Source organism: Aedes albopictus, chromosome 1 (genome assembly GCF_035046485.1).
Source record: "Aedes albopictus strain Foshan chromosome 1, AalbF5, whole genome shotgun sequence".
NCBI classification, from domain to species: domain Eukaryota; kingdom Metazoa; phylum Arthropoda; class Insecta; order Diptera; family Culicidae; genus Aedes; species Aedes albopictus.
The window spans coordinates 251,454,997-251,468,132 of record NC_085136.1 but is presented as its reverse complement, the minus strand read 5'-3'; the positions used below and the strand labels follow the sequence as shown (position 1 = coordinate 251,468,132).

At 40.3% G+C, this 13,136-nt stretch overlaps 1 protein-coding gene across 1 annotated transcript in view; it reads left to right on the top strand.

Annotated features, from left to right (window-relative positions):
- LOC109400406 (polypyrimidine tract-binding protein 2) overlaps positions 1-13,136 on the top strand; it is a 1,522,650-nt gene that overhangs the window by 146,413 nt on the left and 1,363,101 nt on the right. Inside the window, exon 2 of the mRNA XM_062846598.1 lies at positions 10,860-10,906. The gene's annotated coding sequence lies outside the window, so the exon portion shown is untranslated. The remainder of the gene's footprint in view (positions 1-10,859; positions 10,907-13,136) is intronic.

Below are 13,136 nucleotides of genomic sequence, written 5' to 3'. Positions count from 1 at the left end.
GGAAAATTACAAGCAATTGTAAGATCACTTGGAGCAAGAACAATTTTGTCCCAATTCACCAAAAGTGAAAACAACGAGGTGTGTGTTAATGTGCGGTTCACAGGAGTTTCCTCTAGTAGACCGAGTACCCGTAGACGGTAAGTGCAAGAAAGTGCTTCTTGTTTGAGATGAATGTGTAGTGGGGCAACGTCAAAGAGAACTTCGAGCGCTGCCGTGGGAGTTGAAGAGAACGCTCCAGACATCGCCATTAAGCACATCCTTTGGAGATGGCCTAATTTTGATTGGACCGTTCTCACTTCGCCCTTTTGCCACCACACAAGACATCCATAAGCCAATATTGGCCGAACCACAGTTGTGTAAATCCATTTGATATACTTGGGTTTTAGACCCCAAGTTGTACCAAAAGTACGCCGGCATTGCCCGAAGGCCATACAAGCTTTCTTGATTCTGAACTCAATGTGAGGTGTCCAGGAAAGCTTGGAATCAAGAATGACTCCAACGTACTTTACCTGTTCAGTCACATCGATTTCAGAATCAAAGAGACGCAAAGGTCGAACGCCATTACGGTTTCGCCTTTCCGTTAAAAGAACAATAGATGTTTTACTCGGATTAACCGAAAGGCCATATTGGCGACACCAACCCTCGACTACCTGAAGGGCGTTTTGCATCAGGTCGAAAAGGGTGCTGATGCACATACCAACTAACAATGTTAGGTAGTCGTCGGCAAAACCATAAGTAGGAAAACCGCTATTATTGAGTTGCCTCAATAGCGTATCTGCTACGAGATTCCACAAAAGCGGTGATAAGACTCCCCCTTGGGGGCATCCACAAACACTCAATTTCCTAATCCCTGCTAGACGCAATGTCGAGAAGAGATATCGGTTTTTGAGCATTTGGTGAATCCAATTGGAAATCATTGGAGATATACCATGACTCCGTGCGGCTTCCAATATGGCATCGAAAGGCACGTTGTCAAAGGCACCCTCGATATCTAAGAAAACACCCAAACAAGATTGCTTTTGAGCGAATGCTTTCTCGATATCGTAAACAACCTTGTGTAAAAGAGTCACAGTGGACTTTCCAGATTGGTAGGCATGTTGGTTCACATGAAGAGGCACGTTGGCCAGATGAACATGACGGATGTGATGATCCACAATGCGTTCTAAGCATTTCAGAAGAAAAGAGGTCAAACTGATAGGTCTGAAACTCTTTGCTTCTTCATACGACGCACGACCCACTTTCGGAATAAACTTTACAGTAATATCCCTCCAGGATTTGGGAATATACCCTGTAGCAAAACTGCAAACAAGTAGTTTTTTTCAAAACATGTTTGAAATAATCAAATCCCTTCTGAAGCAAAATAGGACAAATCCCATCTGCCCCAGGAGATTTGAAAGGAGCAAAGCTATTAAGAGCCCACTCAATCGATTCTATAGTTACAATACTCCGAGCCGAAGCTAAAGAATCATAACTACAAGAAAAGACATCAGGATCATCCGAAGATGTAATATCCACACATCCAGGGAAGTGTGTGCTGAATAAGCATTCCAGAACTTCCTCATCAGAGGAAGTCAGATCGCCATTTGGCAAACGAAGTTCGTCCACCCGGAAATCCTTAGATTTCGCAAGGATTTTGTTTAACCGACTGACTTCACTCAAGCTGGAAACATTTGTACAAAGGTTTTTCCAGCCGGATCGTTCAGCAGACCGGAGAGCTTTCCTGTAGGCCTTGCGAGCCGACCTGAAAGCCTCCGAACCAGCCGAACGTCGTCTGTTCCAACTCTTTCTACATTGTTTCCTGAGTTTTGCCAGATCAGAGTTCCACCAAGGGGTTCCTCTTGTGATCTTCACAGACCGTAGAGGGCATGCTTCTTCAAAAGCTTCCATGATGAAGGACGTTGTAGTATCAACGGCATCATCTAAATCACTTGGAGTGTCAATGGATGGTGAATATCCATGAAATTTGGCTGCAACCAAATCAGTATAAAGATCCCAGTTTGTTGACCGAGGATTCCAGAAACGCAATGTTTGCGAAGTAACATTTAAATGTTCAAAAAAGATACAGCGATGGTCAGATAAAGATTCTTCATCTGACACATGCCAATTGGTCAGCTCGTGACTAATTCTGCTAGAGCAAAGCGTTATGTCTAACACTTCCTCTCTAGCAGATACCATGAAGGTTGGGCGGTTGCCTATGTTAAGTAATGCAAGATCTGTACTACTTAAGTACTCCATCAAACTGGAGCCTCTCAAGTTAATGTCTGAGCTGCCCCAGATGATATGGCGAGCATTAGCATCACTGCCAACAATTAGCGGAAGGCCTTTTGAAGTGCAGTATGCGATGACTTGTTTGAAAGCATCCGTAGGGGATGGTTCATCATGCGGTAAATACACAGAACAATAGACGTATTTCCTGTTGAGGTTTCCAACAGATACATCAATTGTGATAGCACATACATCTCTGGTGGTTAGTTCAGAGGTGAGTGTAGCAACTATTGCGTTGTTGACAAGCACACAGGCTCGAGGCATGACACGCGAGTTTGCCATTTCATGTTTACTGAAAGTGGCAAACACCGGGTTCACAAGGTTTCCTAGATAGAAATTTCCCTTACGAAAGTAAGGTTCTTGTACCAAGGCCACTTGGGCTGTACCATTTTGCATAAGTCTGCAAAGATTGATCGTTGCTGTTCTTTTATGCTGAAGATTGATCTGAGCTATCTTAACCGTAGCCACTACCCAAACTAGGTAAGATTAAACTCTTCGCAACAACAGCACAACAAAGAACAGCAACAATAAAACCAAATCGGTATCGATTGGAAAACGCCAAAGGCGAGGATACACAGAATACACTGTGTAAATCACATAATGCGAAACCATATAGGTGAAAATTTAAACTAATTAACAACATCTTCATAATCCCGCCCTTATTTAGCCTCAAGTGAGACTAAAGAAGGGCAGCTGATTGTCTCGGAGAAACACAAGGTCCACTGCACCATTGCTCCGGTTAGCGCAGTAAGGGCTACATACTGTGGAGGGCGCCCTGGTACTCCACAGGCTCCGTTAGCGGTTAGGTTTTTATTAGACCCCCCTAGCCATTCATTCCTAGGCACGGTAAGCATGAAGCCGCATCACACTATGAATTAGGGGTCACCTGTTGGTGGATTCTTACCACCGGAACAGGCGGTCCGTAGTGTTATTCTTAGCCAATTGAGACAATCGCTACCGACACTACACAGCTATCTAGGCTGATCGAGAAAAGAAGTTAATATTGAAGATCAACTTTATACGGACTCGAACAGCCGATGATTAGATTTTTAAGCTACACACTAAGATCAGCTCGGTATTTACCCCAACTTTTTACTGAGTTCGCAACAGCAGATTTGGCTCGGTACGCTCGGTTATCCCTTTTACTGAATACTCTGTAAATGCGTTAACGAGTTCTGCAAATGAACTGTTAAAAATTACAAATGAACGGTAAATATTGATTACCGAGTGTACCGATTTAAATCCGCTGTTGAGAACTCAGTAAAAAGATGAAAAAATACAGAACTCAGTGAAAAACTTACTTCACACCAGCCTTCACAATAAAAATGAAATACAGTATGTAAAAAATGTTTATCCACCCTATACTTTTGGACTTTTTTTATTTTTCTGATCAAAATCATTTCATTTTGATGAGTGTCGACTCACTTAACAATCCCAGGCCACAAATAAGCACGCAAGCTGAAGTGTTGCTTTATAATAGTAATGATAGCTGAACCAAAATTATGCTGCACACATTACTGTACAAATGCTTTTTCAATTGAAAAAGTATTCAATGTTCATCCTGTCGTATCGGTATAAACGGTGATAATTTAAAACACTTTTAAAGAGCTTAATAAGATTTCTATTCGACTTGCAGTATTGCGTTTTTTTTTTCAACTTAGACCTTGATGCAATAAATTTCGTCTTTCTCAGTTTTTGCTTTCGATTTCGCTGTCGCTCCCACCCAAGCAACACACATGTTATATAAAAGCTACGACAGCGCAAGTTTTGGTTGTATAAAAGTTTATTCGACGTGTTTTCAACACATTGTTAGAATCACGTCAAATTAACTCCTATACAACCAAAACTTGCGCTGTCGTAACTCATATATAACATGTGTGTTGCTTGGGCAGTCACATGATTTTGGCTTTTCGCCCTATAAAATGTGACATATTTTGCCGGCCGTCTCAATGTTTACACCATTAAGCTCTTTTGCTCTCGGTCGACCAGCTGGTCATATTTACACGACAAAACCAGCTGGTACACTGCGGCGGATTTCGGAGGCGTTACGCATGCGTTTTCGTGGGTCTCACGTGTGTTACAAAGGGATTTCGGAGACAATTCAGGAAGTTTCCGAGGGTTTTCAGATATCCTTCCAAAAAACCTTGAAACGCCCCTGAAACCTTTCATAGTCCCATTGAAATGCTCTTGATATCCATTTGAAATGCCCCTGAAACCCCTTGGATTTACGAGTCTTCCTGAAACCACTCTGGTACGATGCTGACCTGAAATGCTGCGAAATGCCTCTTAATTCTCCGTAATTTCATTGAAACGCCTCATAAAATAGCATAATCAATTTGAAAGACGTTTCAAGGCCTTCTAAAAGCTCCAGATACCCGATGAAAAACACTTGAAACGCCCCTTAAAATGCTACCAAACGCTCTTGGAACACCCTTCAAACGATCCTGAAAGAGCCTGATACTCTTTGAAGGACAAACGTCTTGAAATCCCGCTTCAACAGTGCATCAGTACTTCATACGCACAAATCTCAAGAAGCAAGCTTCAAACAACAGTGCATTTTATTATTTTGATCTTGCTCACTTGTAATAAGTTTGAAATAAGAAGCTCAGGTGTGCTGGATTTGTTTACGAAGAGATTTGTGCTTTCAAAATCGTGAGTAGGTGCCAAAGTCGGCCATTGTGGCGGCCATTTTGGGATTCTAACAAGTCTGTCCTGAAATGATTTGAAATTCCCCTGAAATCCCTTGTAACGGGCTTCAAAAGCTTCTGAGACCCCCACGCGAATCGCTCTTAAACCCCTTGAAACGCCTCTGAAAGTCCCTTAATACTATTGAAACGCCACTAAAATCACCGTAATCCCATTTAAACATCAAAGAGACCTGACGGAACCCCCTCAAAAATCCCCTAAAACAACTCCTGAAATGCCTTTGCAGCCTCTTGGACCCCCTCTTTTGGGTTCTTCGGGAACTTCCTGGATATCCTCTTGGCCCCATCTCAAATGTCCAGGAGCAAGACCTGTTGTCGCAAAATAGATTCTCTCATCAAAGCACAGAGAACAAACGAATATGCTCGAACAAAATTTCCTCAAAATGTTTTGTAGAGAATAAAACAAGCACAGTAGCGACATTGACGGTGACTTCCCCACCTAAAAATTCATTTCGACACCATGGTGGCGCTTACTTACAAAATATTTTACTAGCGCACCAGAAAATTGTACCAGAAGGATCTCCTCTCTCTGTCTAAGGTTTTCTGTTATGTGGGCAGCTTTCCACCTCACGCTACATAGCGTGTCCGTGTGGGCCAACTATTGAACACTATTCAACGAAAGACGCAAAGGCTATCTAGCGTAGAACAAGAGCAATAAATTTCAATTGTGGGGAAATTGATGCTCCAACAGCGACTGAAAGAGAGAAAAAAACATGGAGATCTGTCGTTATCAGTTTGCATTACAGATCTGGATCTGACACAGGTTGGTTGTTTGTTCTTGTTCTGAAGCCATGCAAAAGCCTTTGTAGCAAAAGATCAATCACACAGACAAACAGACGTCTCACTCTATTCACTCCCCATCGCCCGTCTTTTTAACGATTATTTCAAAAACCCTGTAGATCACAGCCCATCCTTCAAGGCGCTCGTCATACGTACGTTTGTCAATGGATCCATATCTAATAAAGTGTGGTTTATAAACGTACAAATTAACAAATTTTCAGTGTAAGCTCACTTACACTTACGTTTTAAAACTGATGAACAAAATCAAAAACTGTTTCTAGATTAAAATCTCTACAAAGCTCTCATCATCAAGGATATAGCTTTAGCCTTCCTGAATTCTAGGTTTTTGTACCACTCATAATCTCGAACTATAGCCAGCCTTCCACCACTTTATGTTTTTGATCCATCTTTGCCTGGTGGTTAGAAGTTGAAGTTGAAATGAAGCATTGGATCCCTTTTGTGTTGTGTTTTCACCGGAATTCTAAATTTTGCTGTTTTTCCCTCCCCCCATTTCAGAGTCCTTCCGATGTTGAATGTAATCCTAACAAAACTTTCGCACGTGTTCCCTTTCTCACTTGTTTATGTTGGCTTTTGAAGTTTCATCTTTCATTATTGACTTGTTGCAAAAATAGCCTAGAGAAAAAAAAGGGTGATGCGATGTAAGATTTACAACGTGTAAATCAGAATCAGCCCTGTCTTCCATAGAGATTCTATTTGCAGGCTCTGAGAAAGAGTTTTGTGTTTTCATGTCTATAACAGGATAAAAGGTGAACTACCGGGAATTGTAAACATCATCTGTTTCTCATAAATTTTATTTTTGATTTGTGACGAAAACTTAAGACTGAATGAACTTCCTCAACGAATTCATGAAAAATGAATCAAACTGAAACTGAACTGAAACTGTACTGAAACTGAACTGAAACTGAACTGAAACTGAACTGAAACTGAACTGAAACTGAACTGAAATGAACTGAAACTGAACTGAAACTGAACTGAAAGTGAACTGAAAGTGAACTGAAAGTGAACTGAAACTGAACTGAAACTGAACTGAAACTGAACTGAAACTGAACTGAAACTGAACTGAAACTGAACTGAAACTGAACTGAAACTGAACTGAAACTGAACTGAAACTGAACTGAAACTGAACTGAAACTGAACTGAAACTGAACTGAAACTGAACTGAAACTGAACTGAAACTGAACTGAAACTGAACTGAAACTGAACTGAAACTGAACTGAAACTGAACTGAAACTGAACTGAAACTGAACTGAAACTGAACTGAAACTGAACTGAAACTGAACTGAAACTGAACTGAAACTGAACTGAAACTGAACTGAAACTGAACTGAAACTGAACTGAAACTGAACTGAAACTGAACTGAAACTGAACTGAAACTGAACTGAAACTGAACTGAAACTGAGCTGAAACTGAACTGAAACTGAACTGAAACTGAACTACTGAAACTGAACTGAAACTGAACTGAAACTGAACTGAAACTGAAACTGAACTGAAACTGAACTGAAACTGAACTGAAACTGAACTGAAACTGAACTGAAACTGAACTGAAACTGAACTGAAACTGAACTGAAACTGAACTGAAACTGAACTGAAACTGAACTGAAACTGAACTGAAACTGAACTGAAACTGAACTGAAACTGAACTGAAACTGAACTGAAACTGAACTGAAACTGAACTGAAACTGAACTGCAACTGAACTGAAACTGAACTGAAACTGAACTGAAACTGAACTGAAACTGAACTGAAACTGAACTGAAACTGAACTGAAACTGAACTGAAACTGAACTGAAACTGAACTGAAACTGAACTGAAACTGAACTGAAACTAAACTGAAACTGGAACTGAACTGAAACTGAACTGAAACTGAACATAAACGAGAATCATGAGATGATTCTGACGAGAACCACGAGAGGTAACTGATAACAACGTTGAGAGGATTCTGAAAGAATCCCGAGAAGATTCTGATAGAATCCTGAGAGGATTTTGACAAGAATCCTGAGAGGATTCTGACGAGAATCCTGAGAGGACTCTGACTAGAATCCTGTAAGGATTCTGACGAGAATCATGAGAGGATTCTGATTACAACCCTGTGAGGATTCTGGCGAAAATCATAAGAGAGTTCTGACGACAATCCTGAGAGGATTCTGAAAGAATCTTCAGAGGATTCTGAAAGAATCCTGAAAGCATTCTGAAGCAATCCTGAGAAGATTTTGACGAGAATCCTGAGAGGATTCCGACGAGAATCCTGAGAGAATTCTGACGAGAATCATGATAGGATTCTGACGACAATCCTGTGGGGATTCTTACGAGAATCATGAGATTATTCTGACGACAATCCTGAGAGGATTCTGACGAGAACCATGAGAGGATTCTGACGACAATCCTGTGAGGATTCTGACGAGTATCATTAGAGGATTCTGACGACAATCCTGAGAGGATTCTGAAAGAATCCTGAAATCGTATTTTTCGTGTAAAATGTAAAATTTAAAACTCACAATCCTGAGAGGATACTGCCAAGAATTCTGAGAGGATACTGCCGAGAATCCTGAGAAGACTCTGATCAGAATTCTGAGAGGATTCTGACAAGAATCCTGAGACGAGTCTGACGAGAATACTGAAAGGATTCTGACGAGAATCCTGAAAGGATTCTGACGAGAATCCTGAAAGGATTCTGACGAGAATCCTGAAAGGATTCTGACGAGGATCCTGAAAGGATTCTGACGAGGATCCTGAAAGGATTCTGACGAGGATCCTGAAAGGATTCTGACGAGGATCCTGAAAGGATTCTGACGAGGATCCTGAAAGGATTCTGACGAGGATCCTGAAAGGATTCTGACGAGGATCCTGAAAGGATTCTGACGAGGATCCTGAAAGGATTCTGACGAGGATCCTGAAAGGATTCTGACGAGGATCCTGAAAGGATTCTGACGAGGATCCTGAAAGGATTCTGACGAGGATCCTGAAAGGATTCTGACGAGGATCCTGAAAGGATTCTGACGAGGATCCTGAAAGGATTCTGACGAGAATCCTGACGGATTCTGAACCATTCTTGAAATGATTCTGACGAGAATCCTGAAAGGATTCTGACGAGAATCCTGAAAGGATTCTGACGAGAATCCTGAAAGGATTCTGACGAGAATCCTGAAAGGATTCTGACGAGAATCCTGAAAGGATTCTGACGAGAATCCTGAAAGGATTCTGACGAGAATCCTGAAAGGATTCTGACGAGAATCCTGAAAGGATTCTGACGAGAATCCTGAAAGGATTCTGACGAGAATTCTGAGAGGTTTCTGACGAGAATTCTGAGAGGATTCTGACGAGAGTCCTGAGAGGATTCTGCCGAGAATCCTGAGAGGATTCTGACAAGAATCTTGAGAGGATTCTAACGAGAACCATGAGAGGATTCTGACAAGAATCATGAGATTCTGACGACTATCCTGTTGTGAGGATTCTGACGAGAATTCTGAGAGGATTCTGACGAAAATCATTAGAAGATTATTCCGAGAATCCTGAGAGAATCTGAACTGAAATCGATTTTATGGATCCTGCGCAAAATGTTCCTGAAAGATTCTACAGGGGATGGCCAAAATGTTTGGGATAGGCAAATTTTTTTCTCCCACAAAAAAATTCAATATGCTGTAACTTTTTATAGAGTGCATCAAAAAATCTCAAATTTTGACTGTTTGTCAACCTATTATATGTGCATCATTGGTACAAGTTTGGGCTCGATTGATTAATATTTCGCGTAGTTAGAACCGTTCGGATAAAACACTATTTTTTAGACAACTAATTTTTAAACTGTCATATCTCGGAAACCAGTGAACCGAATTGAATGAATTTTTTAACGTTTAACAACAATATATTAATACTTAATACGACGTTATAAAATGTAATAATTTCTCACGGCGAAATAAGTTATACTGGGTTGAAATTTTCACCCATATAGAGGAAAATAAGTCAAAATCACAATACCACACAAAAATTATTAAATGCGTTCTTATTTTAATCTAAATAGGCTCTAATATATCTGATTAGAGATAATTTGAGAACAGAAGTGGAAAATCTTTGGATGTCAACACTAAAATTTATTGAGATTGATGTAAAAAAAATACATTTTTTCAAGAAAAATCCAAAAGGTGTCGATCCATGTTAACTTTTTTCAACGTTTAAAAAGTATATATGTTTTAAAAGTTTGTGAAGCATTTACATATTGTTAGTGTACGTTCAAAATTTCATTCAATTCGGTTCACTGGTTTCCGAGATATGACAGCTCAAAAATGAGTTGTCTGAAAAATAGTGTTTTACCCGAACGGTTCTAACTTCGCGAAAGATTAACCAATCGAGCCCAAATTTGTACCAATGATGCACATATAATAGGTTGACAAACAGTCAAAATTTGAGATTTTTTGATGCACTCTATGAAAAATTATAGCATGTTGAACTTTTTTGTTAGAGAAAAAAAAGTTGCCTATCCCAAACATTTTGGCCAACCCCTGTACATTCTTTATTTCTTCTTGGCGTAACGTCCTCACTGGGACAAAGCCTGCTTCTCAGCTTAGTGTTCTATGAGCACTTCCACAGTTATTAACTGAGAGCTTCCTCTGCCAATGACCATTTTGCATGCGTATATCGTGTGGCAGGCACAAAGATACTCTATGCCCAAGAAAGTCAAGGAAATTTCCTTTACGAAAAGATCCTGGACCGACCGGGAATCGAACCCGTCACCCTCAGCATGGTCATGCTGAATACCCGTGCGTTTACCGCCTCGGCTATATGGGCCCTTAACATCCCCTGTACATGTTGTAACTAAAAAACCCACAATATTTGTTGTGGTGATTTTGCGTGAAACTGGAAACACTGCCTTGATAGAATAAATAAGTTAGAAGTGCGAAGTCAAATACCAAAACGTATGTAAATATAGTTGTAAGAATGTAAAGCTTATATAAAATAATAAATTGATTTCAGCATTGAAGCTGCTAAGATGAAAGCTGCTATCAATTATTGGTTTATCGCACCATAGATGACTACTCTCCACAACAATATTGGTAATAGTTCTAATGCAAAACTTTGCCGCAATTTTCTTATTTCAGATTGTATAATCACTAGCACCCAATAATTTCCAGACAATCGTTCTGAGGTAAGTGTCGGCAAGTTTTTTTTCCAGAAATCATTAATCTTTGTGTAGACGTTTTCCGCTTTCACCTTTCACATCTTTCACCTTGGGCATCTTTCCAACTATCGAATCTATATGCCCATCTGTACTTTTACCCAACCCACTCTACTAGATTAGATTCTATTCTCTTGGCAAGTCATCATGCACCGCGCGGCCATCCTAGCCAATCATTCTTCGCTGTACTCATCATTATTCAAGAATTTTCTTTCTAGTAACTGTGTACTGTAGAGTATAGGCGGTGAGGAGCATTCTGAGGCTCCAATAACGTAAAGACTAGACCACCTGTCTAAACTCTAAACTCTGCCGAACTATCAACACACAGAAATAGTCTTCATACTGCACTCAGCGAAAAAAAACTAGCGAAATTCATCGAAATACTTTATGAAAATTTGCTATAACTAAGAAGGATGACATAAGAAAACCTTATAAAAATTGATCGTGCTTGTTATGACAAATTTCACAAGATAACATAGAGTGACCTTATGAAATTCATCCGAATCATTATGAATTATTTAAAGGCCGTTTCATAAGTTGGGCCTTATGGAAGACTTAAGGTTATTTGGCTGAGTGTGGGACGAAATTTGATTCAAAAATATCAACGTCAGCATCAGGTTGCACACTAGCACCCTCTATTGTGCTAGTGCACAATCCGAAACATTCATTTGCATGTGGGGAATCCCTCGAAATAATGCGAGAAGTTTGCAAGTGACGGCTCTCTGTGAAAGATAACAAAGACACATGAGCGCCATCATGACATATGCGAGTACAGCACGAACCACGCTTCATTCTCGAAATGAACGTTAAGTTGTGCGATGATTGTGATTGAGAATACTATGCCTGTTTGTCTGTGACAGCAGTCTGGGGATTCTGGCTGGCTTCAGATGTATATTTACGAGTTGGCTTGAGCCGACAGTCGACTACTGGAAAAAATTCCAAACTCCATCCATCTCAGCTCGATCGTTCAATATTAGTAATCTGTTACCTTCTTGCAAATACCTACATCGCAAAAATTCTCACATCAAATCCGGAATCCATCGTCGTCAACGGCGTCTTCTTACTTGGTCGGCTCACTCAAGTGAACTGAGTTAATTTTTAATTTGGCTGAAAGCTCTTTTCTGCTGGAGAAGGTTGGCGGTTGACGGGAACCAGCTGATGAACTGGAACTGAGCAAGCAATACGGACTCGTCTACCCGAGCACTTGAATGTGACGTTTAGGAAGGGTCAGAAGTGTATGTTATTGGCGGAATATTCTTGAAGAAGAAAAATTTGTATATTCGAGGTCAAAACAAGCTGCAAATATGTTTGGTTTTATCGTGAATATGTTTGATTCAACCATACATTAGTTTTCTGTCTACTTATTTTTACTTTCTTTTCTTTTGTTGGATCATCTTGAAAACTGTTGTTCTGTTTTTGTTTCGTTTTCTATTTTAATCAATTTAATTCGTACTTTCATTGTTGTTTGTTGCTCTTATTATTTTAGTGCTCTTTTTTCTGCGTTAAAAAAGAACTGTTCTAATAAAGCATACGTTCTTTATCAGCAACTATTCCTAAGTGAAGTCCACGAGCGTGCATCTTTTTGCATGTCCGAAGCACATTTTCCGGATTCCTTCCTCGTTCTAGGAAAAAGAAATTGCTCCATACGCCAACCTAACCTACCTACAATCCATTAAAGAGGCCTGGCCCGTAGGCTTCTGCATCAAGCTTTTTCTGCGGCCGGCTGCCACGTCGCTCGTCTTGCTTAGAGATTTTAGATATTCTACCGGGTAAGTAAAGTACCTAGAAGTAGTTGCATTGTGCGAGCGTCGTCAGCATAGAAAACCAGGCACGGCTTTTGCTGGTGTGGTGATGAAATCTTTTATAGTTCCTAGCCGGGGGCAGTCAACCGACCGACCGAAAGACCGCCGACCAGCCAACGGAGATGATGGCGCAGAAATACTTACCTCCGTACATGCGGAAGAAAAGACCATTCTCTAATACAATTTTCGCTTGTTCACTTTAGTCAGAGTCTAACGCTAACCAAGTGAATGGGAAGGCGTAAAAAAGCGAAAGAAACTGGAAATGATTAATTCAGTTAGTCGGGTTTCGTTCAAGATTCTGAATTGCTTCCAGAATTCCAATAAAGATCACATCAAGATATAATCAGGATTCTATTGAAAACCTAAAAAAAGGTTGATACTTCTAATGGGAATTTGAT